Raw genomic sequence first — 661 nt, 5'->3', positions numbered from 1 at the left:
TATATATATATATATATATATATATATATATATATATATGTGTGTGTGTGTGTGTGTATGTATATATATATATATATATATATATATATATATACATATATATATGCATACATACATTCATACATACATACATACATACATACATACATATATGATGGACTCTCCGGTCAAAAGCGAGGTATGAATGTACAGTTATTTTGCCAAAATACCTGCACAAATGATTCGTTTATAGTGATCAAATGTATGTGATGTGCATTAGCTTAGTCTCTCCATCAAATCTATGTTATACGAACAGGTATACATTATACCGCCCGTCCAGAATCGAAGCGATCGCCGAAAAAGCTAAGATGAAATGACTTGCTCAAGTACACAACGCAACACCCGGTCTAGGAATGGAAACCACGGTCTCGCGATTGTGGTGCAGTACTCTCACCTGTACGCCATGCAACACCCTAAACACTAGGCCATGCGTCATATATAGTTAGAAAGATAAATAGATAGATAGATAGATAGATAGATAGATAGATAGATAGATAGATAGATAGATAGATAGATAGATAGATAGATAGGTGGATAGATAGATAGATAGATAGATAGATAGATAGATAGATAGATAGATAGATAGATAGATAGATAGATAGATATTCTATCATCATTAATA

This window comes from Octopus bimaculoides, chromosome 1, assembly GCF_001194135.2.
Source record: "Octopus bimaculoides isolate UCB-OBI-ISO-001 chromosome 1, ASM119413v2, whole genome shotgun sequence".
NCBI lineage: Eukaryota > Metazoa > Mollusca > Cephalopoda > Octopoda > Octopodidae > Octopus > Octopus bimaculoides.
The sequence above is the reverse complement of the archived record's forward strand: the minus strand, read 5'-3'. Positions refer to the sequence as shown.